The sequence below is a fragment of the Tenrec ecaudatus genome, chromosome 14 (genome assembly GCF_050624435.1).
Source record: "Tenrec ecaudatus isolate mTenEca1 chromosome 14, mTenEca1.hap1, whole genome shotgun sequence".
Taxonomy (NCBI): domain Eukaryota; kingdom Metazoa; phylum Chordata; class Mammalia; order Afrosoricida; family Tenrecidae; genus Tenrec; species Tenrec ecaudatus.
The window spans coordinates 117,007,554-117,033,234 of NC_134543.1; the positions used below are offsets into that span (position 1 = coordinate 117,007,554).

Sequence of the window (25,681 nt, forward strand, 5' to 3'; positions counted from 1 at the left end):
TGCGTTCATTAAGTATATAGACCTAGATGGAGAAAATGTTGAGAAACGACCCTCCCCCAAACCAATCGATTTTGATATTTCTGATTAATAAAGGTTTCTATGTGTTCTGTAGCAATGCATTTTGACTTAACCTTCACACACTCCCTGTTTCATGTTGGGCAGCAACACTAATGATGTAATTATATTCGACTGTATGACAATGCCAGTATACCTAGGGCTTTTATACACACTATTCTCACTTGATACGCATAATAACCCAGCGAAGTGGGTAGAGGTATTACTACAAGCCCATTTTAAGTTGGAGAAACTGAGAGTCATCCAAAGGCAGCAGAGGGTAGCACCCAGTGATAAACGAGAACCAGAATCCATGCCTACCAATTTCAACTTTTTTACTCCATTATACCATCCTTATTCTAAGTAAAACTTTTTCAGGATGACCACGCATTTTTCTTGGCTTCAGAATTGATAGCACAGTGCTCTGAATAACCTAGTTCATTCATGTCTTGATTTTTCTCTCGTGGGTTTTTACTTATATACTAAGTTGCGTAAGGGCTTGTTCCCCAGATTTTAAATGTCCTGCAGGTTCTAGGAACCAGAGTCCAGAAAGTAAACTAGTTTAATAGTATGTAGTGGTTTTTGGTGTCTGATTTGGAGGTCAAGTTTGGTGTTAGGTAAGTTATATTTCATTCCTTATCTATTTAATAGGAATAAGTATAATACATCAATAGGCTGTGGTGATGTCATACAATACCATGAATATGTCTACAATGTAGCTTTATTAATAACTATTATGATGATTGCCTTCAAAATGGCTTTAACACATGGTGAATCATGCACAACAGGAAAATACCCTGTCTCATCCTTCACTCTCCTCCATGACGGCTCGGACTGACCCGTAGTGATCCTTGGTTGGCACTGACTGATTTTGGGGAGCACATGGCCAGGTCTTCCCATGTAGTCTTCGACTAGCATCCCCACTAACGTTCAGCATTCTAGCAGCACGGAATCCACTACTCTGCACAGGTAGTCAGTCAATAGGTTGTCAACCCCAAGTGCTCCACAGGGAAGGTGAGAAATCGACCACTGAGCTATGATTGCTTTAGGACTAAACCCCATTAGTTACGTAATTTCTTTTCAACTCATAGCACCCCTGGTGGTGTACTGGGTTAACATTGGACTTCTGACCTCAAGACCAACAGTTGAAAAATATCATCGGTTCCTCACGATAAAAGATGGGATTGCCTACTTCCCTGAAGATTTACAGTCTTGGAAACCCACAGGGCAGTTCTATTCAGTCCTATCGGATTGCTATAACTTTGTTGTTGTTAGGTGCTGTTGAATCGATTCTGACTCAGCAACCCATGTACAACAGAAAAACCACCACCGGTCCTCACAGTGGTGCTTATGTCTAAGTCCATAATTTCATGGTGTCAGTCCATCTTGTTGAGCATCTTCCTCGTTTTCGCTGCCCCTCTACGTTGCCAAGCATGATGTCCTTCTTGAGGGACTGGGGTACCCCGATAACATGTCCAAAGTACACGAGATGAAGTCGTACCATTCTTGCTTCTAAGGAGCATTCCAACTGTCCTTCCAAGACAGATTTGATTGCTCTTTTGGTAGTCCACAGTACTTTCAATATCCATGATCAACTCCACAATTCAGATGCGTTGATTCTTCAGTCTTCTCTATTCCATGTCCAACTCTCACGGTCCTGTGAGGTAATTGAAAATACAGGCGCATCACAGTCAGCTCTTTGCTCTTCAACACTTTAAAAGGGGTCTTGTGCAACAGACTTGCCCAGTGCAGTGCATCATTTGCGCTCTTGATTGCTGTCTCCATGAGCATTGATTGTGGATCCAAGCAAGATGAAATCCTTAACATCAATCTTTTCTCCATTTACCATGATGGTACTTAATGGTCCAGTTGTGAGGATTTTTGTTTTCTGAGCTGTACTCCATACTGAAGACTATAAGTAAATATTCCCAGTAGTGGCAGATCTTTTCCATGTCGGAAAAGTTTGATTTTTTAAAAATTTACCTTTCTAGAATAAAATCTGATTAGTTTGGTTGATGTTGACTCTGATGACTTCTTTTAGTTGCAAGGTAAGAAGTACTTGGGTATTTATTTTCCAAATTTTACACCAAATCATTTTTTGGGTTTTTTTTTTGCTGTCAGTTTTCTTTTCCTTTTTTAAAATTTTTTTATCAGAGATGCTTACAGCTCTTATATCAATCCATACACGCATTGTGTCAAGCACATTTGTACATTTGTTTCCATCATCATTTTCTTTCTTCTTGAGCCCTTGGTATCAGCTCCTCATTTTTTTTAACAATTTATTGGGGCTCATACAATTCTTATCACAGTTCATACATATACATACATCAATTGTATAAAGCACATCTGTACAGTCTTTGCCCTAATCATTTTTTTCTCCTCTTTTCTTTTTTTACGTTTTATTAGGGACTCATACAACTCTTATCACCATCCATACATATACATACATCAATTGTATAAAGCACATCCATACATTCCCTGCCCCAATCATTCTCAAGGCATTTGCTCTCCACCCAAGCCCCTTGCATCAGGTCCTCTTTTCAGCTCCTCATTTTTATCCTCCCTCCCCACCTCTCCCACCCACATGAACCCTTGATAAATTATAAATTATTATTATTTTCATGTCTTACACCATCCACCCATGTTCTGTTGTTCTTCACCCCAGGGTGGGGGGGGCTGTTATACATCGATCATGGTGATTAGTTCCCCAATCTCCCCCACCTTCCCCTTATCTTCATGGTATTGCTACTCCCATTATTGTTCCTGTGGGGTTTATTCTGGATTCTGTGTGTCGAGAGTTCTTATCTGTACCAGTGTACATGCTCTGGTCTAGCCGGGTTTGTAAGGTAGAACTGCGGTCATGATAGTGGGTGGGGGTCAGTGGGGTAGGAAACATTAAAGAACTAGATGGATGTTGTATGTTTTGTTGGTGCTATACTGCACCCGGGCTGCATCATCCCATCCTTGTGACCCTTTTGTGAGGAGATGTCCAATTGTCTGCAGATGGGCTTTGAGTCTCTACTCTGCACCCACTTGTTCACATCAATATGATTGTTTTGTTTGTTTTTTGGGGGGGGTCTTCTGATACCTGATCTTGCCAACACCTCATGATCATACAGGCTGGTGTGCTTCTTCCATTTGTGCTTAGTTTGCTTCTCAGCTAGATGGCCATTTATTTATCTTCAAGCCTTTAAGACCCCAGACGCTAATATATTTTAATAGCTGGGCACCATCAGCTTTCTTCTCTACATTTGTTTATGCACCCAGTTTGTCTTCCGTGATCGTGTTGGGAAGATGAGCATCACAGAATGCCAGGTTATTAGAACTAAGTGTTCTTGTATTGAGGGAGTACTTGAGTAGAGGCCCAATATCCATCTGCTACCTTAATACTTAACATATAAATAAATGTACACAGATTTATGTCCCTATCTTTTTATATAGATAGATATAGATATGTGCCTGTATTTAGACTTCTATAAATGTCCTTTGCCTCCTAGTTCTTTCTTCTATTTCCTTTTACTTTCCTCCTCTCCCACTATCATGTTCAACCTTGATTCACCTTTCAGTAATTCCTCTCAGCTACATTGCACTTGATCAATCCCCACCAGGCATTTCTACGGCCTTCTTGTCATCAATTTTAGATGGCTTGTTGTTCCCTTGTCCTTGGGTTTGTGGACTCCCCACTTCTTTTCTCCCATCTTCCCCTCTCCCATGTCCACCTGGAACCATCAGTCGCATTGTTTCCTCCTCAGAATTGTTTATTCTGCCTATCTTATATAGATAGACATGGAAAAAAGCCTATAAATAGTTCCACTCTGTCTATTGACCTTTATGAATGTGTTCTAATCGAGTCTGATGAGGTGCCAAGCCCTGCCCCGAAGTCTATTTTAGTGATTTCTTGGGGACTTCATTGTTTTGCTCCCCTTTCTGCTCTGTTGCTCTCCCTTCTTGTTTCGCCCCGGTGTGTGGTGGTCAGATGGGGCACAATTCCCGTACTGTGTCTCCAGTATTGTCCCCTGTAGGTCCTCTCTGTGCATTGGTTGCTCCGAGTCGGAATATCATCCTTGAGGCTTGGTGGATCAGGATGTGGTCCACTCTCTCACTCTCTGTCTCTCCTTCCCCTGTGTTCTGAGGCGACCCGCCCCTCTCCCCCATCTGTATCTTCAGTGCTGTCCTATGTAGTGCATGCTTCTGGGGGAGGCCAGTCTTATTGAGAAAAATAACAACTGAAGTTCTATATTTTTTCATATTCTTAAGCAAGGACAATTATTTTCATACTGAAAATAATAGATCAAAACATACTGAAATCTTAAGAGTTAGATTTTTGTAAACAAGAATCCGTATGTTGTAGATAATGTCATCTATCCCAGCTTCGGAAGAAATCACATATTTCATCTATCAAATGATGGGGCTGTACGAATGATTTACAGCCCCTCTGACTTCTCAACAGCATCTGGTTCTGTGGACTCACAGGACCATTATTGGATATTTATAGCACAGAAAATGGGAAAAGACAGCAAAAGTCTAGAGAGTCGTTCCATTTTTCATTGAACAAATATTTATTGAGTTCCTATTACAGTGAACACAAGGCCAGGCTCTGGATGAGGGCCACACGTTGTGATGTTCACATTTCAAAACTCACTTGCTGATGAGTCTAAAATTGGTCATCAGAGACATTCCAAAAGTGATCTTATTAAGAAAATTATGTGTAAACACACGAGAAAGGCGGAGATAAAGCCGAGGCAGAAGCCCAGGTTTGTGAAAAATAAGTGGGCGAGGGTAGGTCAAGGGAAATGGCAAGGCCAAGCACATCTTGAACTCTGTGTTACTTCCTGCTACTCTTATGAACTAGATTAAATATTTTTTGAATGCTAGCCTAGGGATTCTGCACAAAGGCATGTGATTGAATCATTTATTCCCTCTCACCTAAGGGCTCTCAGTTGCCAAGTTTTTATCTGAAAACTTTTTTGAATCTGTCTTCCACTCAGTTTCTATCTGGGTCATTGCATTAGGATGGGCTCTCAGTAGGCTTCCCTAAAGCTTTCCAATATTTCTATTCTCTACTACATTTATATAGCTTCTATCAAGTTAATCTTACTACAACCCAAGCTTTTCTTCTGATCCAAAAACGTTCGGTGTCCCGTCTTGTTCATGATCAACTCCTCAATACCAAAGTGCCATGATCAGGCTCCCAACTACCATCACAACTTTATATTAAATTTCCCTAAATGTACTCAACCCAGATGTGAAAGTAAATGATGTGATGGTTGGTGAAAAGCACTTCCCACCTGGTCTGGACGCAGAGCCCTTGCAAAGACTCTGCTCTGAAGCTAGAATACATTCTCCATAATTAGGACCATTCAAAATCTTACACTGTATTTTCAGGTCTGCAAAAGCTCGATGGTGCTGTGGGCTATTCAATGAACTGCTAAGCACAAAGCTGGTGGGTTAAGTTCACCGATTTGCCGTGGCAGAAAGGTAAGGGCACCTGCTCTAATAGAGTGTTCTAGTCTCAGAAACCATAGATAGGGCTGCTCGGAGCTGGAATCAACTCTATATCTGTGGGTCTGGTTTAGCTTTATAAATATTCTTTTATCTGGAATCTTATTTTTAATCTAGTTCATAAGAGTAGCAGGAAGTATTGCTGAGTTCAAGATGTGCTTGGCCTTGCCATTTCCCTTGACCTACCCTCGCCCACTTATTCTTCACAAACCTGGGCTTCTGCCTCGGCTTTATCTCCGCCTTTCTCGTGTGTTTACACATAATTTTCTTAATAAGATCACTTTTGGAATGTCTCTGATGACCAATTTTAGGCTCATCAGCAAGTGAGCTTTGAAATGTGAACATCACAACGTGTGGCCCTCATCCAGAGCCTGGCCTTGTGTTCACCGTTATAGGAACTCAATAAATATTTGTTCAATGAAAAATGGAACGACTCTCTAGACTTTTGCTGTCTTTTCCAATTTTCTGTGCTATAAATATCCAATAATGGTCCTGTGAGTCCACAGAACCAGATGCTGTTGAGAAGTCAGAGGGGCTGTAAATCATTCTGTACAACTCCTGATATTTAGGAACATATAAAACAGAATAATTGCTATATGTCTTATGCTCTAGCATGCTGCCAGCCTTCTCTCACAGTCCACCTGATACCCCTACCCGCTTTGCATAGGCCAATATGCCACCCGCAACTGGTATAGCTGGGATGGGTAATAAGTGAGAAACATCTCCCTTGTTTTTCAAATAGCATGGAATTGAATTAAGGTAAATATAGACTATTTTTTGTTTAACACAAGAAATGCATTAGATGGACAGAGGTGGGCCTAGGGAGACCTAACTTACCTGCAGATTATGAGAGAAAGAACCTGCAGATGTTGACCACACCGATCCAACGGTATTTGGTTGTTGTGGTAGTTGCATCATCTGTTGTCAATTTGAGACTTAAGAGTGAAGGGGTGGAGTTTAGCTTGTCAGTCAGGTCGCAGCTTGATGGCCTCATTTGGAGGGGCTAAAGAGATAAACAGTTCTCTGGAGGCGGGACACATGCTCACTCCCTGGGAGACATTGCTGTTGACAAGCCACGTGGAGAGAGGCTGATGGAGCCAGAGCCCTGGAGCTGCGGAATCACATGGAGACCCATGCCAGTGCTGAGATGCTTACACCACTACTGGACCCACAAGACTTTCCACCCACTGGCCTGTGATCTTCCTGAATTTGGTATCATTTGGCATCATTGCATGTGTTGTGTGAGTCTAAAGAAAAATTTAAAGACTGGTAAAGGACCTGTGGGCTAACATCAGATTTATGGACTTGACCTGGACTGGGCTGGGATATTTTCTCAATATCCAATTGCTCTTGATAACGCTCTTTCCTATACATATATGCTTGTTTATGAATTTGTTTCTCTAGTCTACCCAGACTAAGACAGTTGTCAGTCTCACTAAAGCCAGTCTGTACTATATTTCTTGAGGTGCTTCGTCCAGGAAGAGGAAGGTTTAGTCTTTATGCCAATTTGGTCATACAAGGCCTCAACAACAGCTCATGGCCATCAAGTTGATTCTGGCAGGGACTGTAGAGGGCAGGGTAGAACTGCCCCTGTGGGTTTTTGAGACTGTAACTCTTTATGGGAGTAGACTACTTCATCTTTCTCCCAAGGATCGGCTGGTGGTTTCACACTACTGACCTTGTGCTTAGCAGCCATGTCCCACTATGCCATAACCCATACCCCACTATGCCATAACCCATATCCCACTATGCCATAACCCATATCCCACTATGCCATAACCCATACCCCACTATGCCATAACCCATATCCCACTATGCCATTACCCATATCCCACTATGCCATAACCCACATCCCACTATGCCATAACCCATATCCCACTATGCCATAACCCATACCCCACTATGCCATAACCCATATCCCACTATGCCATAACCCATACCCCACTATGCCATAACCCATATCCCACTATGCCATAACCCATACCCCACTATGCCATAACCCATATCCCACTATGCCATAACCCATATCCCACTATGCCATAACCCATACCCCACTATGCCACTACCCATATCCCACTATGCCATAACCCACATCCCACTATGCCATAACCCATATCCCACTATGCCATAACCCATATTCCACTATGCCATAACCCATATCCCACTATGCCATACAGGGCCTGGCATATCCCTATCTCCGGATTCCATGATTAAAGAGACAAGGACACTCTAGAATGCAAACAGAGGATGAACAAAGAGGGTGACATGCTTGTAAACCACATATCAATAACAGCCTTACCAAACTCATTCTACAGAGGCTCTCCCAGCTTGGAGAAGTTAAAAGACTTCCCAGAGTTGCTGCAATATGTGATGATTATCACAATATGCAGGATTATGATTTGGGCTCATTTGATACATTTTTTAATTCATGTATATTTCTTTCCTTAGACATATGGAGAGGGCCCATTTATCATCAGGCCCATTGTTTCATAATATTCAGAGGTCCATGGTAGTCAGGGCATACAGGACCCTAATACGATGTATTTAAGAATTAACCAGCAAAACATACACATGCTTGAAAACTGAATAATGAGATACCTAAATATTCAAGTCTCTGGGACTTGAATATTACTCAGTCCCGAGTTGTGCTTCTAGCCCAGTTGATATAATTTAAGGGGGAAGAAAGAGAAAGAAATTAGGAAATGGAAAAATTGTGGATTCTGAAGAGAAGCATAATGCGGAAGACCTGTAACGTGAAGTGAGTGGGCAAGCAGAAAGGAGAGGTACAAGTTGTGGAGGCAAATTTAGGAGGTCCTCATCTTCCAACACATCCTACTGTCGATCTGGCTACTGATGCTCTTGGTGGATGAGAAAAAGACACACACACACAGAGCGGTGGTGGAAGGAGAGGAAGCACTAAGATCCTGGCCTCACCCCTTTCAAGCTTCATGAGAGGCACTCCAGGGGTCTAAAGGGACTTCAGCCTTCCATTGTTGACACACCCATGCTAAGCCCTTATGTCTCTCACTGCCTTGGATTCGATTCTGACTCATAGTGACCCTGCAGGACAAGGTTAAACTGCCCCTGTGGGTTTCCAAGACTGTAACTCTTTACGGGAATAGAAAGCCTCATATTTCTCCCAAAGCTCTCATATAGTGCATTCGTAAATCCTGTATGACTATCCTCAGAGAGTGCACCGAACCTCCATAGCTAGTCCAGCACATTGCGCTCCGAGGGGTCCAAGTGTTGGAGGGGAGGGACAAGCTGATTTTCGTTTCTCCCTCTGATGAGTGGAGTGATACTCTGATCTGGGATGAGCATCTGTATCTGATGGGGGTGATGTGGGAATATAAAAGAGAAAGAAGGTTCACAATTAGAAGCCTCTACTCCATGCCCAGCTCCAACCCACCTGGCCACCATTTGAAGCCTCACGCATCAAGGTAAACCACACTCTCTCCACTCCTCGCAGAGGAAATGCAGATGAAACACATGGTGAGCGATGTACCCCCTGCTTCTGGTCCATTATTTACTGGATTAGAACCAAGAATTCTCCTAAGCAGTGCCTCAAAACGAGATCACCAAAAAACAACACTAGATCACTTGTTGAGTAGATTCTAAAACCTCTATGAATTGGGTAACTAATGTCTCATGGAAAATACATCTACATATAGGAAAAAATGGAATTCATCACTATCGATTGGTTTGTGCCTCCTGCTCCTACCTACCATGAATAGTAGCAGTATTAGTAGTTAGCAACTGCAGTTCATTATCTGCCAGGGGGCTGTACCCACCCCATTTCACCATCTCTATGTAGGCTTATAAGCCTGTAGATCACTAGCATTGAGTAGATACCAGTATACATGCTATATATTCCTCCAGTCCCTAGATTCTCTGGCTAGCTTTGGTAAGAGATCACATGAGGAGAACTTTGGGAAGGAATTGTCTTTAATAACTTGAATTGCAAACAAATGTTTTTAAAGTTTATATATACTGTTTCCCCAAAAGTAAGACACCCTCCAAAATAAGACCTACTTACAGTTTTGCCTTTCACTGAAATATAAGGCACCCCCTGAAAATAAGACCTCCCCAAAAATAACACCCCCCCAAAGCTACCGTAACTCTAGACCGTAGCGGTGGGCACCGCCACGCAGCTCACTGTTGGCCACAGCACAGCCAGAGCAGACAGGAAGTGTGAGGTCTCTTTTAATAATAAACAATAAATGTGTACGTATTCTTCTTCATGGAAAAATAAGACAACCCCTGATAATAAGACCTAGCACATCGTTGGGAGCAAAAATTAATATGACACTGTCTCATTTCCGAGGAAACAGGGTAAAATGTCCAAAGATTTTTGGATGACTGTAGGTGTTTCCCAAACCCTGCCAGCACACTGGTCATGAGTTTGGCTACTGGTTCAAAGAGCAGCTCTTTGACCCCACCCGCTGCTTGGAAGAAGAAAGAGGTGACCGTCCACTTCCTTCTGTAAAGATTACAGTCTGGAAAACTGTTCTACGGAATCACTGTGAGTCACAATTGATGGCAAAGGGTGGGATTGGTGGATGTTTCTTAGATCACTAGTCTATAAAAGAGAAGAAAAAAATAATAAATGGAGTGATAGAGACATCCTTCCAAATAATTCATAAATGCAATATATGTAGAGATTTGCAGTATATTGGAGTATGTACAGCCTCCCAAATAGCTCATAATTTCACTGCTCTAGCTAGTGTTTTCCAGAATATTCTGCAGTTTAAAATCTTTCATTAAAACAACTAAGAGAAGAGTACTATATGGCTGTATGACATAAAAATATAAAGTGAATTTTTTAAAAAGCCTGCCAATAAATGCTCATTTTATTTACAGTATATACTCAAATATAAGCAGACCCAAGTATAAGCCGAGATACCTTATTATTACCTGGGAAACCAGACAAACTGACTGACTCGAGTATAAGCCTAGGGTGGGAAATGCAGGATGTGAATTAACACAGAGACCAGAGGGGAGAGACGGACCACAGTCACAGACACATCCTTATCAGTTCAGCTGCCGGCGTAAGTGAATCACTATGGGTGCTTCTGCGAATTGGAGCCGGCAGTCCACACATCATAGGACGGCTCTGATTGGTTAGATGTGAGTAAACAAACATTCAAAGCCCTGCAGTGTCAGCCGGCTTTGAATGAACAGCGGAGGAACGGCAATCAACCGTGAGATGTTACACCTCGCTGGAGTACCACTGACCCGTGTATAAATCAAACCCGTTTTTCAGCACATATTTTTGTGCTGAAAAACTCGGCTTATACACAAGTATATACGGTATATTTTTTTCTTTTAAAAATCATTTTATTGGGGGCTTGTACAACTCTTATCACAATCCATCCATCCATGTGTCAAGCACATTATAAATGCTCATTTTATAACCTAATATCCTTAGTAGCATTTTTTACGATAACATAAGGTCTATGTGCAAAGACTTAGTAGTTTGATACATTTTCACTTTCCAAGATGAAACTGTATGATGATATATTTTGGAGGTGGTGGGTATATTTAAGTATCATAGGTACTGACCAAATTAATCCAGCTTAGTAAAGCACCAGTGAAACAGACAATAGTCTTCTGGTTCCTTGAGGGTTCCTCACCCCCCACTATCATGACTCCTGTGTTGCCTCTCATGTCGGGCTAGGCTGAAGCATGTGCACAGGTACAGATAATAGATAAGAGCTCACAATACACGGAATCCAGGAACAGGAATAGCAATAACAGAAGGGTAGTGGGAAGGTGGGGAGAGGAGGGTAGGAAGGGGAAACCTATCGCAATGATGGACACATAATCACATACACACAACCTCCAGGGGGACCAACAACAGAAACCATGGGGGAAGGGAGACAGTAGTCAGTGTCAGAGATGAAAATAATAATTTTTAATTTATCAAGGAGTCAGGAAGTTGAGGCGGGGGGAGGGAGGGAAAAATTGGAGCTGATCCCAAGGGCTCAATAGAAAGTAAATGTCTAGACAAGAATGATGGCAACATATGTACAAATATGCTTGATGCAATTGATGTATGGATTGTTATGAGTTGTAAGAGCCCTAAATAAAATGATTTTTTAATTAAAAAATTAATCCTGCTTCATTATATATGTAATTCTATATACTTAAAGAATGAGTGTTTTTCATTTTAAAGCTTGGTTCTTGAAGTTTCCCTTTGAGTTGAAGTCAGTAGCATCATCATGTTCCCATTTATACCAGCAACGTCACTGACTGGTGGTTAAGATGGAGTGGTGAGGACCCTAGGTACCTGCTTTCAGTTCTGAACTCTTGTACTTCAGGCTCATTCACAGTGGCCCCTGCACAGCCTCTGGGGAATCATTTTCTGAGCCTCCTAGCAGCCCTGCTTGATCACCCTTTAGGGAAGTTTGTGTTTTCTAGAGTTGTTCGGTGTGTAAATGGGGTTTGGAGGAGCCGCAATAATATAGGGACACAGTAAAGTGCACAAGGTCATCTCTACCCACCCTAAGATAGCACCCCTTTCTGTCCTTACTGCCATTCGCTCTGGCTCTTTCCCAGTATCACTTGTCAATCATTGAGTTGATTCTTTTTTTGTGTTTAATTAGTTGGGGCTTTAATACATATATCATTCCATATTTTAATCACGTCAAATAGCATGTACAGTTGCTACCACAATGTTTCCAAACATTCTTTTTTTACATGGATTGAGTTGATTCTGACTCATGGGAACTCCCACATGCTGCACATTAAAGCTATGCTCAATATGATTTCCCATGGGCCCTTTTGAGTCTGGATGGATTTGAACCTCCAGACTGTTGGTTAGCAGCTGGGTATGTTAACCGTTTGCACCACTCGGCAACTTCCCTGGCGTTAGTTCTTTTCCCAGCAAGGCATCATTTCATATGCACCTTTTCCTCACTAATCGCTGTGGTTAGATTCCACAGATCAGGTGGTTGTGCAAAAATCGATGTTACGCAAAAATGAAGATGATCACATGGGATCACAAAGTGATGCATGGCCACCAGCCTGTGCAATCATGAGGTGTCAAAGGGATCAGGTATAAGGCATCATCAGAACAAAAAAATCTTACCATAGTGAATGAAGGGGTAAGTGCAGAGTGGAGACCCAAAGCCCATTTGTCGGCCACTGGAGATCCCCTTGCAAAGGGGTCTAGGGGAGGATATGAGTCAGTCAGGGTGCAATGTAGTACTGATGAAGAATACAGCTTTCCCCCAGATCCTGGATGCTTCCTCCCCACCAACTACCATGATCCGAATTCTACCTTGCAAGTCTGGGTAGAGCAGAGGTTGTACACTGGTGCAGATAGGAGCTGGAGGCACAGGGAATCCAGGGTGGATGATCCCTTCAGGGTGTGAGTGGCGATACTGGGAGGGTAGAGGGAGAGGGGGTTGGAAAGAGGGAACAGATTACAAGAATCTACATGTGACCTCCTCCCTGGGGGACGGACAGCAGAAAAGGGGGTGAAGGGAGACGTCGGACAGGGCAAGATATTACAAAATAATAATTTATAAATTATCAAGAGCCCATGAGGGAGGGGGGAGTAGAGAGGGAGGGGGAAAAAAAAGAGGACCTGATGCAAAGGGCTTAAGTGGAGAGCAAATGTCTTGAAAATGATGAGGGCAAAGAATGTACAGATGTGCTTTACACAATTGATGTATGTATGGATTGTGATAAGAGTCATATGAGCCCCTAATAAAATGTTTTTTCCCCCACCCCCCTAAAATGGTTTTTTTAAAGTGATGCATGAGCACAGCATTACATAACTGCCAAATCACAGCATGGCATAACTGCCAAATCACTGAGAATCATGGCCCAGCCACGCTGACATATAACCTGAGTCCTCACAGCCAACCTAACTCTAGCCTTGCACCTCAGTGTTTGTCACTGCCTGGCAAACATGAATGCAAATGATAGTTGAATCGAGTTTTTGCTGTTACAAATGCAAAATGACGGGTAACAAGACAGTCAGTAAGGAGAAGATGGATTTGTTTATGATCTACTTACTTTTCTGTCTCTTCCACTAGAGTAAGGGCTTCATCTGGTTGATTAAAAAGAGAAGGATTTCAGACCGAGTGCATACTTCATTATTTGCTCAGTGAATGAACTAATGCATTTTGTAAAACGAATTTATATCTGTCAGTCATTTGATAGTAGTGTCTAGAGACTTTTCCTGAAATGTTATCGATTTAGAATCACCTTTTTCTCCCGGATTTAAAATTCTATCAGAATAACAATAATTTATGAATGATGAAGGGTTCACGGGGTAGGGGGAGTGGGGAGGGAGGGGGAAAATGAGCAGCAGATATGAAGGGTTCAAGTAGAAGGCAACTGTTTTGAGAATGATGATGGCAACACATGTACATATGTTCTTGATACAATGGATATATGTATGGATTGTGATAAGAATTGTATGAGCCCAATAAAATTATTTAATAAAATAAATGAAATTCTATCATACAGAACATAAAACATTCTTCTTTGAGGAACTTATTTCAAGGCGGTACTGTCTTTATCACTGTTGGGTTTAAATCTGTAAACAAACCCTGTCCACTCGACTCTCCTGGCTGCTGAGAAAATCACGACGAAACAGCATGGCCCGCCCCTCATCACCGCCCATCATAGCCGGGGAGACAGCCAGGTAAACATGCCGATGACGCTCTGTGGTGGGTGCTGTGATGGCAGCGTGTGTACACACGGCTGGGGTACCTGGTTTGATAGGCATGCATGTAGGTAGTGGGAAGGACATTGCAAGGCAGGGTAAACATACATTGCGTGTTATAATGTGTCCTGTGTTCAAAAGATTTTCAATCAGAAGGAAAAAGAGGAGTTGTGTGGTCCGAAGCCCCCATCTCAGGGTTCTGGTCTGAACGGGCCTCTCCATTATCCCTGCTGCCTGGTTGAGATTGGCGCTTCCTTTGCCAACTTTCTGGAGTTTAAATTGTTTCCCGGATCCCATATCTTTCTTTCCTTTTTTTTTTTTTTTTTTGCTTATTCTGTTGTTTTTGGTTTTTTGGTTAGCTTTGAATTTTTATGGTAGCTTTATTTCAAATTACCAAAAACGGGAAGTAACAAAAATATCTTTCAGTAGAAAAGTAGATGAACATACTGTAACACATCTAGACTCTATAAAGATGGATATGTTTACTGTGGGTAAAAGGGAGAATCTGTGGGGAAAAGGGAGAATCTTTTTTTTTAATTAATTAAAAAAAATTTTATTAGGGGCTCATACAACTCTTATCACAATCCATACATATACATACATCAATTGTATAAAGCACATCCGTACATTCTTTGCCCTAATCATTCAAAGCATTTGCTCTATACTTAAGCCCTTTGCATCAGGTCCTCTTTTTTTTTCCCCTCCCTCATGAGCCCGTGATAATTTATAGATTGTTATTTTGTCATATCTTGCCCTATCCGGAGTCTCCCTCCCCACTGCCCCCTTCTCTGCCATCCGTCTCCCAGGGAGGAGGTCACGTGTGGATCCTTGTAATCAGTTCCCCCTTTCCAACCCACTCATCCTCCACTCTCCCAGCATCGCCCCTCACACCCCTGGTCCTGAAGGTGTCATCCACCCTAGATTCCCTGTGCCTCCAGCTCGAAAAGGGAGAATCTTAAGAGCCTATTAATAAGTAAAGAAAAGCCTGTCTGATAAAACTGCATAGACATTTCTACATAATTTCAACGACGTGACAATCATAAAAGGCAAAACTACAGAGACAATAAAAATAAGTTGTTGCCAGGAGTTCATGGGGAGGGAGAGAAGGAGGCATAGGTAGAGTGTATTTTTACGTTTGGCGTGTGTGTGTGTGTGTGTGTGTGTGTGTGTGTGTGTGTGTGTGTGTAACCAAATAGAGAAATATTTGGTGTGAGGTGAACTTGTTTGCCACTGAAAATACCACGTCCAAACTTCCGTTTTACTTTTCCTCCCTTTTCTTGTCTTGGTCTCCATTTAGGTTTGAAGGGTATAGAACCTAACCTTGTCATCTGATCGAGCTTTCAATCCCCTTTGTGCTTGACTGGTTTTTTAAAATTTTCTCTGTGTGCTTTACATATTGAGGCTTATCCCTTGTATTTTGCCATTGTTGGTAACCTTCTTGACGTTCTTCAGTATTTTTCTCTGTTTTCCAGTCTACGAAACCCCAGGATAGGTGACTCTGTAGAGACAATGTGTGGGGAATAAGGGGTCGAGGGGGTAGGTAGGTCTTATATCAAGGAGTTCAAGATGGAAGAAGATGCTTTGAAACATTTTGGTTTAGCTGAAACATTTCCTCTAGGAGTGGGTCTCTGGGAAGGAGAGCTTATTACTCAAATCCTTAAATATTTAACAATGCTTTTGCTTCACTCTTAAAGTTGCTGATTGGTAATCAGGCAAGATGTAAATTAACGGAAACTCCTCGCCCTTCAAAAATGTTAAGGCTTTTGGCACCAATTTGCATTGAGGAGCCCAGTATATTGTTCTGATTCCTAATCCCCTGAATGTGACTTATTTTTGCCTCGCGGATATTTTTAGGATTATCTCTTTATCCTTCGTTTTCTGAAGCTTGGCCATCATGTGTCTTGGAGTGAGCTGTATTGTTCGTTCATGGTTCTAACAACCAGGGGGTCCTTTCTGAGTTGTAAATTTCCTCGCAGTAGCAATTTTACTGACTTTTATCACCACCTCCCATAGTTCCTGGCAAGGGTGTCTGCTCGTGTTTTAGAAAAATTAGAAAATTGTTCATACATTGAATAGTTGTTTTCCACTATTTGCTTAAATTGTTCTAATTTTGAGGCTTTGTCACATGAAATAAATGTCTAAAGCACGATTCTTTTCTACCAAACAAGCCAATTACCATATAATAATAACAACTTCCATTTATGTACTATTGTATAGCCCATTGTTTTTACAAACGTAATCTCTTATATTACCAGGTATTTTGAAAATACTGCCTTGGTTGTTGTTTGATTGTTTTTTAGGTGAAAGTTTACTCCGGAAGTTAGGCTCCCATTTAACACTTTTTAGATAAACCATCCCATAATGCTTGTTTTGCATTTTTCACAATGTGTGCACATTCTCATGATTTACAGTGTTTGTCCTGTTCCCACTGATTTCGTTCCTCCTTACTTTCCCCCTCTGCTTTAGATATGTGTCGATCATTTGCTCCCATGTCCTTGGTTATTTAAGGGAGCACTGTATTCCCAGCTGCTGTTGCTTATTTGATCATTCAGCCTGTTATTCGAATAAAAGGTGACATTTGGGAGTGGGTTCAGTTCCAAGTTCAAAGGGTGTTTTAGGGTCATAGTCTCAGGAGTTCCTCCAGCCTCTGTTCGTCTTTTTCAGAACTTGGGTTTTGTTCAGCGCTGTTCTCCTGGGTCTTTTATTGTGTGTGTGGTGAAAGGGGTTAGTAGTGGGACTTGGACATCATGTAGTTCTGGCCGCGGGCTAGTTGATTCTGTGGTTTGTGTGGGCTATTCGTTCTGAGGATTAGTCTCTTCGTCGGGCCTAGAATCGTTCTGAGGTCTCAGTAAAGCAATCTAAGGCACCCTGGTTGCACAGGGCTCAGCCATGGACTATGAGATCAGTGGTTCAAACCCACCAGCTGTTCTGTCGAAGAGAGATGCAGTTGACTTACTTCTGTGAAGATGTACAGCTTTGGGAACCCTGCGGTGCAGTTCTGCCCTGTCCTCCAGGGTCCTTCAGTGGAAGACAGTGGGTTGGGTTTCAAACCATGGAAAAGGCTGAGGATTTTCACACCCAACACAGAGGAACCTGTGAGCACTGAAACGCAATGAACCTAGCTTGCTTTCCTGGGCCACGAAAGCTGTCCTTGTCCACTATTGTCTTTAGAGGTAGCTGAGGTTTCCTTCTCTGACAGGTTTCCACAGGTTCTGGCTCTTGCAGGCTTGGCTCATAGTCCTCAGATCGTTTGTTTAACAGTTCTTTCATTGGCTTCTCTCTCCCCCCTCACTTTCTGTGTTAAGTAGCCAACAGAAGCTATGAATCTTTGCCTGGAAATCTCATTAGATGATTTGTCAGATATACTCATGAGCTATGTATAAAGTTCACAAAACTCACTGCCGTTGAGGTGACAGACTCATAGAAACCTTTTATGACAGAGTAGGCCTGCCCCTTTGGGTTTTCAGGACCATCAATCTTTATAGGAGTAGAAAGCCTTAGCTTTCTCCCGGGGAGCAGCTGGTGCTGACCTTGTGGTTAGCACCCCATCATGTAACCCACTATGCTGTCAGGTCTCTGATATTTTTAACATATTTTATATTTAAATATAGGTACTAGTTTATAAAATACATTTACATTTATAAAATACATTTACAAGGTATATTTACTACTTCCACGTTACCACAGACAGCAGTGTGGCTAAAATTTCTGCTCCATAACAAGGTTTATCTTTCCTCAAGTTTCCAATAAACATGTCCTCACTTTTCGGTAAGACCATCCTAGCAGCTCCTCAGAGGCTATGCAACTTCTACAGACAGTTCTTCACAATATTGTGCACTCTTACCAGAAAGTTCTTCTGGTTTCTTCCCACTGTTCAGTTCCACATTTTTCTCACATCCTTCGTTTCTGCTTTAGCAGAAGCTCACGTCTAGGCATTAAAATCTGAATTAGTTATTTACCGATGCATAATAAATTATCCCCAACTGAGTGTCATAAAATCAAAATTAACATTTTTTTTATCCTCACCATTTCACTGGGTTTTAGTTTTCTTTGTAGGTTTGATTTTAGCTTCCTATGGTTCCTTGAGAGAAACAAACAGACAAACAAAACCACTACAAATATAATGGCTTAAGGCAACGCATACTTATTATCTTACAATTCTGTCGTTCAAAAGTCCAAAATGAGTCACAGGAAGCTACTATGAAAGTATTGACAAGACTGTTCCTTTTTTGGGTCTTCTAGGGAAAAAATCTGGAAAACTAGACTATAGGGGAAAAAAATAAGGCACCACAATTGGAGGAAGGCTTGTTAACAGCCTGTGATATGCAGATGACACAACCTTGCTCAATGAAAGCCAAGAGGAAAATAATAATTATTTCTAAATTATCAAGGGTTCAGGGAGAGCAGGGAGGGAGGGGAAAATGAGGAGCTGATACCAAGGGCTCAAGTAGAAAGCAGGTGTTTTGAGAATGATGATGGCAACATATGTATGAATATGCTGGACACAAATGATGTATGTACGGATTGTGAAAAGAGTTGTATGAGCCCCCAATAAAATGATTAAAAAACAAACCAACAAGAAAACCAAGAGGATTTCAGACACCTGCTGATGAAGATGAAAGACTGCAGTCTTCCGTATGGATTGCAATTCAACGTAAAGAAAACAAAAGCTGTCACCATAGACTGCCGTGATAAACTGAGGCAAGACAGACCTTGTCAAGGATTTCCTTTCACTTGGCGCCACAGCTGATACTCGTGGAAGCAATTGTCACGAAATCAAACTGAGATATTGCATCGGGCATATCTGCTGCAGAGACCTCTTCAAAGTGCTAAAGAATAAAGGTGTCATTTTGAAGACTGAGGCGCGCCTGCCCAAAGCTATGGTATTTTCAGTCACCTCATATGCATGTGTAAACTGGACAACTAATAAGGAAGGCCACAGAAGAATGGATGCATTTGAAGTATGGCGTTGGGGAAGAATATTGAAAGTACCATGACCCGCCCTCAAAGAAAACGGTCTCATACGGGGTATAGCCAGACTTCTCTGTGAAGATGTTGAGACTCGTGTACTTCGGACATGTTGTCAGGAGGGACCAGGTCCTAGGAAATGAAATCATGCTCGGTAAAGGAGAGGGTGGATGGACAAGAGGAAGGTCCTCAGCGTGATGGACTGGCCCAGTGGCTGCAACAATGGACTCAAACAGAACCACTGTGCAGGTGGCACAGGGCTGAGCACTGTTTGCTTCCATTGTACACGGGGTGGCTACGAATCAGAACTGACCTAGCAACTATCAAACACTATTGTTTTGATCTTCGCAGCATCTAGAAGCCGTGTACGTTCCTTGCCTTGTATCCCTTTTCTCCATCTTCAAAGCCTGTCAGGGCTGGTGGTACTCTGCTCTGATTGCATCCCTAGGCCTGATTTTTCTCCCCCACGTTCTACAGGTGAGAGCCCTCATGATTTCATTGGGGCTCACCAGGACAATCACAATCCAAGATACTCTCCCTATTGAAAGTGAGTCCTTAATTCCATCGGCTACTTTGTTACCCTTTAGCGTGAAATGAAACGTTCACAAGATCTGGAATTAAGATACGGACATTTTACTACCTACCTACTGCTTTCAAGATTCTGATTCCCAGAGGCTATATAGATCGGAGGAGCGCTGCCTCAGAAGGTTCCCACACTCTATGGAAGCCAACACTCCCATCTTTCTCTTGGGCACTAGTTGGTGGCTTTGAACTGACCTTGCATTTGGAAGCCCAATGTGTGACCAACTATACCACTAGGACTTCTCTCCGCTTATCACAGTGGGTTAGAAACTCAGGAATGGTATAATCCAGGGTGGTGTAATGACGTGAATTATTTAGGGTGCCTCTTCTCACCACAGTCTCTAACTCCCACCAAACAACCTTTCTCTCTGCATGGGTCTGGTAAGAAGGTGGGAGAAGATATCGATGGATTCAACTGTGCGTAATTGTGAATAGCATTCCCCGGAGGGCCATCCTATGGTGTATCAAATGAGCTCTCTGGGAAGGAGGAGAGATCTCCTTAGTAGCAAGATCCAGGAGTGGAGCAGGTCCTCTGGATCCAAGACCCAGTGATCCTCCTGGATCCTGGAGACAGCTACATTGGAGGCACAGTAGCGGAACCATGAGCCAGATCATGGAACAGAGGGATGGGCTTCCAGTCCACAGGGCAGGTAAAGCTGAGTGCTTTTGTGCAAGAGGACAATTTATGGAGTGAGGTGCCTCTGGGCACTGAACTAGGGAAGTTAGACTTGCTGCCTGATGGAAGTGGAGCTGGATGCCTCATGGGTGAGGCTTACTGGAATGTAGTTCGTCTAGGCATTTAATTCAGGAAGTTCGGCTTGCTGACTCACAGAACTGGAGCTGAGCACCTTCAGGCTGACGTTTACTGAAGTTGGTGTCTCTGGGCACTTAAATCCGGGAGCTAGGTTTGCTGCGCCACGGAACTTAAACTGACTGCCTTTGTGTTGAGGCTTATAGCTAAGTGGTATGCCCTTTGGGAACTGATTAGCTGACTTGATAGAACTTTGAACATGTCCTGATAAACAACTCAACCTGGAGCATTTCTCACTGGTATTACAACTTGTTAACTTCCTTAATAAACTCTTCATGAATGTAGTGAGTCCTATGTAGCCATTGCAACAGGTATTAGAAGCCAGAGAAAAGTAGAGAATATTAATTTAGCTAGAAGTTGATAGCCTATTCCTTCTTCGTAGTCTCTTCTTCTTCTTCTTCTTTTTTTTTTTTTTTTTTTTTTGGTGCACCGTTCCTGGAAGTACTGCAATACCAGGTCGATGCGTGGAGTGGATGGAGCAAGCTCCTATTCCAACTCCCTGCTCCAAAAATCCATTTAATTTATTGTCCTCTGATAGAGGACGTATCAGATATTAAACTGATAAGAACAGATATCGTAGTCTGTTCTTCAGTTAGAACAGTGGTTCTCAACCTTCCTAATGCCATGACCCTTTAATACAGTTCCTCATGTTGTGGTGACCCCCAACCATAGGAAATAAGTGTTTTCTGATGGTCTTAGGTAACCCCTGTGAAAGGGTCATTTGACCCCCTCAAAGGGGTCAGGACCCCCAGGTTGAGAACTGCTGATCTAGGAGCTCCATGGGAATCTAGTCACCTTGGGTGGCCTGTTAGTATTTGAAATACTGGTGATATACCATCCAGCATCATAGTAACACACACAGACATACATGTGGTAAGAGCAAAACATTGGCAGATATTTTGCCAAAATATGGCATAACCTGTCTATTTCTGAGGGATTAACCATCGCTTCTTGGCCTTTTGACTAAGATCAAATGTGTTGTATCTGCGGGATTAGCCACAGAAAACCTTATAAAAAACAGTGAACATGGTCAGATATAATGCCAGAAGATGAGCCCCAACTAGGGCAGAGCTTCCTTGTCAAGGTCGAGTTGACCATAATGACAGGGATGGAATAAAGTTTTCATGACCTTCATTTGCATGACTCAAGAGGAGAAGAAACAGCTCAAGCGTCCATTAATGACTGGAATATGGAATGTATGAATATGGTTCAAGGAAAATTGGAAGTCACCAAAAATGAAATAGAATACATAAAGATCAATATGCTAGCCATTAATGAGTTAAAATGGACTGGCCATTTTGAATCTGTCAATCATATTATTACTATGCTGGGAATGACATGCAAACGGAGTCATGTCGTTCATTGTGAAAAAGCACATTTCAAGATATCTTGAAGCACAGTACTATCTGTGATAGGATAGTACCTATAAACCTACCAAGAAGACCGGTGAATACAACTATTATTCAAATGTGCACATTAAAGCCAATGATGAAGAATTCTACCAACTTTTTCAGTCTGAAATTGATCAAGCATAGAATGTAAAACCTGGAACTAAAGAGAGAATGTCAGTAGCTGGAAAATATGGCCTTGATGATAGAAATTAAGTAGATGTACCACGATAGAATTTTGTGACATCAAGAACTTCTTCATTGCAAATACCCTTTTCAACATCGAACATAGTGTACACATGGACCTCACCCGAGGGAATGCACAGGAATTGAATGGACTATATCTACGGTAAGAGACAATGGATAAATTGAATACTATATCAACAGTTGCTCAGGTTGAATCTGAACAAAAAAATTAAAACAAGCTCACAAGAACCAAAATACAACCTTGAGTGTATCCGATCTGAATTTTGAAAACATCCAAGAACAAATTTGACACATTGAATACTAATGATAGAAGGCATGATGAACTGTGGGAGGACATCAAGAATAACACACATAAAGTAAGCAAAAGGTCAATAAAAAGATTTTAAAAAGAAAGAAAAGATCAAAGTGGACGTCAAAGGAAACCCTGGAACCTATTCCTGAACAAGAAGTAGCTAAAGTGATTGGAAGGAATAAAGAAGTAATATATCTGAATAGACAATTCCAAAGGGCATGTGGCAGTTAAATAATCTCTGTCAACTTGAGCAGAGGGCTGGAGTCTAGCCTGTCAATCAGGTCATAGCCAATGATGCCTCTGCATGGGCACTGCCTCCTGAAGATTTGGGGAACTCCTGTCTTCTTCCTCAGTGGTGGGCATACACCCTCTCCTTGGCATTCCTATTGACAAGCCACATGGAGTCACGGTGATGGCAGCCAGAACCACACGGAGACCCATGCAAGAGCTGAGATGCTTCCACCAACACTGGATCCACAAGACTTTCCACCCACTGGCCTGTGATCTTCCTGTATAGGGCATCATAATATATGTTATATGATTCTGAAGAGGAATTTCACTGGTAAGGGACATACGGGCTAATATCAGGCTGAAGGACTTGATCTGGACTGGGCTGGGATATCTTATTGATGCAATAAGATATAATGTTCTCTCTTACATACATGTGAGTGTCACTGGATTTGTATCTCTAGTCTACCCAGACTAACACGGGGCAGCTCAAAGGGCTGCAGGATTGTAATGAAATGCACTCACTCAACTATTCCAAGACATTTGAAAGACAGATACTTGGCCAACTGACTGGACGAGACCCATATTTTTGCCCATTCCTAAGAAAGGTGACCCAACAGAATGCCGAAATGATCAAGCAGCATTGTTGCTATCACACGCACAAACATTTGCTGAAGATAAGCCAACCGTTTCAGCAATACTTTGACAGGGAGCTGCCAGAAGTTTAAGCTAGATTCAGAAGAGGATGTGGAATGCCAGGAAGGTGGTTACTTGTGCTTTATTGACTAGGCAAAGGCACTCAACCGTGTGGATCATAACCAACTCTGGACAGCACGGAATTCCAGAACACGTCATTGTGCTCGTGCAGTGAGGTTTGGTTTCCCTCGGCAGAAGTGTGCAAGACAGCAAAGTAGGGGCAGCACCGTCTTTTAGGATCCACCCTCAGAAGTCACATCCCAACATTTCTACCATCTTCTGTAGGCCACAGACCCTAACTCTGATACAATGTGGGCAGAGACTGTACAGGGTATAAATACCTGAAGGTAAAGCTAATTACGGCCATCTTGGAGAAGGACTGTCACACTACCACATTACTCATATGAAATCTGTCCTAGCCACTCCACTCCAATGTCCTTTTTCTCTACCCTCTTCCAACGCACACCATTCTCCAATGGGCTCATGGGTGTACAGGTCAGTTTCTCCTTCCCGCATTGAGACTAGAGGCTGCGTGCTGAAGCCAGTACAGAGTGGTTGAACTGACGCTCCGTAAGGAAAGAAGTCTGAGCATCAGACCTCAGAAGTAGCCAACTCCACTCTTTTCAGAGAGTCTGGCTGGAAAGAGAGACCTAGAATTTGAAGACTGGCTGGAGAGAATCGTGATCTAGTACATCTTTAGAGAAAGAAGATCTTTGCACACTAAAATGTCAAGCAACCAGGGGGCCGGGGGCCATGTGTAAAACTTCTTTCCACCACTCTCCTGCTTTGTATGAAATTGAAACTTAAACACCAGGCTGAATACCTGCCGTCTTCTGTCTTCTTATCTCTGGCCACCTTCACTCTAAACAATTGTGAACCTTTGTTGACTCCTCACTCTAAACAATCATTCGTGAACTTTCAGCGTTTGACTTTGGTGACCATGAATAGGCGGGGTTGTCTTGCCCAGGCCCTCTGTTTTGCCTCTGGATCTTTCTGTACCCCAGATGGATGACAATTATTCCAAATACAGGATTTGTTTGGCTCCCTAAGACTTCCCCACCCACCCCCCAACAGTCTTATTGGCACATAACTTATATATCAGAGGATTTGGTAGTGCAGTCGTCCAGTCACATCCAGGGGCACCGTCAGTCACCACCACGTCCATCTCAGTGGCTTCCTAAAGCAAGTTTCCAGGTTCCCTCTCTACTCTCGCTCCTGTGTAGCAGCCTGTACGATTCCAGGGGCTTACACTCTGCTTTCTCTGTGAATGCCCATATTTAATTTTCCTATGGCTTTGTGCTCAGTTTTCCTAACTGGGTATTAACTAGACTCTCCCCAGAAGTTGTGTTCGTGCAAACGACAGCAGGGTCTTGTGTGGTGAAAACAGTTTCAAATTGGACAGCTTGAATCCTTAATGGAAACCAAAGAGACTTGGGGGTGCTCTGTGGATTGAACGGAAAGAATCGGCCCGTTTGTGCCCAAAAGGTGACCCTTTTAAAGACATATTTGCTAGTTGTGAGTGACAGAGGTTACAGAGCCAGCCAGGGCCATTTCTAAAGTGTTAAGCTGACCTTAGGTAACAAGGTCACGAGGTCGGAAGGGGTCAGGATTAGTGGAGGAAAACTCTTTGCCTTTTGTGGAAAGCTTTGAAAAGGCTTCGACTTTCTGTCCCTCCCTCTCTTCTTCCTGTCCTCCCCCTGGCTGGTTGTTTTCTAAAAGCCACCATGGTTTGAAAAGGAATTCATTGGCTGTTTTCTGTCTGAGCTCTCCAGCCTGGAGGCACATGGACAACCACAGGCTGTAGGTCCAGCTTCTTCCCTTTTTCCAGTGTGCCCAAAGCCAGTGAGATGAGCTAGAGAGACTCTATGCCCACCTCGTTACCTTGAACAGTTATTCAATTAAAACATGGGTTTCCTTTCTTGACATTTCCCTCCCTTCAGCTTCTCTGTGCTGATGAATGTCTGAATCCTTGTCTTTGATGATCCTGAACAAGTCATTCAGTCCTTTTGAAACTCAAGCTTTCTCATCAGCAAAATGAAAACGTGAGATTACACAATATATCCTTGTTGCTTACTTTGTTAGTTTACATATTCAAAAAAGGCTCTGTTTTTTTCATCCCTGATTACTAAAGAATTCAAGACAAGCACATTCTGTGTTCTATAATATCTACATCTTTTCTAGAAATGAAGAGCTAGGAATTAAGATCACTCTTCTTCTTGCAAACCATTGCCCTAAAGATAATTGCATATATTTTAGAAGCTGGGGCAAAATAT

At 42.4% G+C, this 25,681-nt stretch overlaps 1 non-coding gene across 1 annotated transcript; it reads right to left on the minus strand.

Annotated features, from left to right (window-relative positions):
• Positions 1-21,016: 21,016 nt before the first annotated feature.
• LOC142426936 (U2 spliceosomal RNA) lies at positions 21,017-21,202 on the minus strand. The gene has a single exon (XR_012779803.1). It is a non-coding gene; the product is annotated as a U2 spliceosomal RNA (small nuclear RNA).
• Positions 21,203-25,681: the final 4,479 nt, after the last annotated feature.